Consider the following 2,485-nt stretch of genomic DNA (forward strand, 5'->3'; position numbering starts at 1 on the left):
TGACTGAAGCTCCCAAATCGCACAAGCATTTGTCGAAAATTCTGAGTCCTATCGAACATGGCAAAGTAAAAGAGCCGCGATCCTCCAATTTCTCCTTGATTCACAATTCAGGATCTAAGCACACTCCACTCCTCAATAATGCATTCCCAATCTCCTTGACAGATTCCTTAACCTCAATCTCCAGCTGAGCTGTCTCCTAGATGATTTTCTCTCGGAGTTCGTGTGGTGGCAAGGGCTTAGGAGGTGGAGCTTTTTGCTTGGCCATACGCTCTGCAAGTGCCTCTAATTGGATGTCAAGAGCAGCTTTGAACCTTTCCTCTAATTCTCCTTCCTCTGCTGCAAGCAGTTGAGGTTGATATGTCATCTGAACATCTATCCGATGTATCATCCGATCACCATCATCGGGTGTGTCATCGGGTTCTGCCTCGGGTGGTTCTTCGGTTTGTGATTCTCGAACCATTGCTCGATCATCAACTCGATCAGTCTCCTCGGGTGAAGGCTCGGGTTCATACTCGAATATGTAGTACTGGGACTCATTCATCCCATAATGATCCATATCATCCCCATCTTGAACATTGTTGTCTTCAGTGAGGTAGTCCTCATAATCATCATCAAGGAAGATGGCTTGGGCAGTGGCATAATCTTTTGGGTCTGAACAGCTTTACCTGGAAGCTGGTTGATTATTGGAGGTGGTTGGTTGTTATGGTTGCCCTCTAGGTACCTCAGCTTAGTGTTGAGGGAATCATACTTGGCATTAAAGTCATTATATCCAGAATCGATCTTGTTGCTCATTTCCGCGAACCGTTTTGCATTTTCCATAGCAGCCGATGCTTGGTTTTGTATCATCTGCTGAATTAGGCCGTGTAGGTCAGCTTCTTGGGATTGGTTCTGTGCGCCTTGTTGTTGTTGGAATCCAGGTGGTGCAATTGGTTGGTGGTAGTTACCGGAATACTACTGCTTAGGAGCATAGCCTTGATTGTATTGGACAAAAGGCTTTTGCTGGACGTGGTTCCCTTGAACTGCTGATGGGTAGATTTGGTCTTGAGGATTGGCAACATTCGGGTTACTGTAGGACAGATTTGGATTCGGTTTGTAGTTGTTGTACCCTTTGTTGTAACCTGCTTGGTTATTGATGTAGTTCACATCCTTTAGCTGAGCATTCTCCCCATCTTGTTGCAGAAACTGCTCTTCCTCTAAGATTGCATGGACATGCTGCTGCTGGTTGAGGAGCTTATCTAGCTTGTCATTGAGGAATTTCATGTCCCTCTTGTACTTGGCATCTTCCTCTCAAGTAGATCGCACAGTGCGGTCATATTCCTCATTGTAATGTCCATCAGATTGAGCCCAGTTCTCCACTAGATCCAAACCTTCATCGACATCCTTGTTTAGGAAGTTACCATTGCTTGTGGTGTCCAGCAACATCCTGATCTTAGGTATTACACCTCGGTACAAAGTACTTAGCAATGATGCATTGCTGAATCCATGATGAGGGCATCTGTTTGTGTATCCCTTGAAACGTTCCCATGCTTCACTGAACGTCTCATTGTTCTTCTGAACAAAGCTGGAAATATCATTTTGCAGCCTTGCGGTTTTGGAGTTGGAGAAGAATTTGGCTAGAAACGCCTTCTTGCATGCTTCCCAGGTGGTGATGGACTCATTGGGGAGTGATTTCTCCCAGATGTGTGCCTTGTCTCCCAAAGAGAATGGGAAAAGCCGGAGTTTGAATTCATCTTCACTAACTCCATTGATCTTGGTTAGGCTACAGAGCCTGTCAAACTCATCCAGATGGTCCAATGGGTCCTCCATTGGCAATCCATGAAACTTGTTGCTTTGTATCATCTGGATGAGACTACTCTTTATCTCAAAGTTTTTGTTCTGAACATCAGGTGGCACAATGCCATGTCTTTGAGTGTGAGTAGATGGAGCATCTCCTGCTCCTATGTTGGTCTTCTCTTGAGGAGCTGGTGGACCATTCTGATTGTTCATTGTCTCCTCAATTGTTGGTGGTTGTGGTTGTTGTTGACGGAGTAACCTTGGTCTGTCGATGTTGTCGATAAAAGGACTCAAGTGTTGGCTACCCTTGGATCGTGTTTGCATGCATAATCAGTGAACCGAGTGAGTACACAAAGGTTAACCCGATCCAGGTGATCGAGTGACGGGTCGGGTGGGTGCTTGGGTTGTTCCTGAAATGCAAAACAAACAAACACAAAAGTAAACAAGTCAGTACCAAACCAAAGTGTATAATAGAACTTGATCTAGCTAGTGATGAAATCTTAAACGTAGCAAATAAAATTCAACCAAATGACAATGGCGCCAAATTGATAACAAGATTTTCACCCAAGGTATCAATTCCCTATGCAGTTGTAGTACAAAGGGTTATCAATCCAAATGGTTGTTATGCTAGCAGATGGGATATGATCAGAACTATGCAATTCAAGCCAAGTAATAAATGGGTTTGATCTAACAATCCTAAAATAACTAAAAG

At 44.1% G+C, this 2,485-nt stretch overlaps 1 non-coding gene across 1 annotated transcript; it reads left to right on the top strand.

Moving 5' to 3' along the window:
* The first annotated feature begins 1,477 nt into the window (after window positions 1-1,477).
* On the top strand, window positions 1,478-1,584 carry LOC147938022 (small nucleolar RNA R71). Its single transcript, XR_015567513.1, has one exon. It is a non-coding gene; the product is annotated as a small nucleolar RNA R71 (small nucleolar RNA).
* Window positions 1,585-2,485: the final 901 nt, after the last annotated feature.

The sequence above is a fragment of the Camelina sativa genome, chromosome 9 (assembly GCF_030686135.1).
Source record: "Camelina sativa cultivar CO46 ecotype springtype chromosome 9, ASM3068613v1".
NCBI classification, from domain to species: Eukaryota; Viridiplantae; Streptophyta; class Magnoliopsida; order Brassicales; family Brassicaceae; genus Camelina; species Camelina sativa.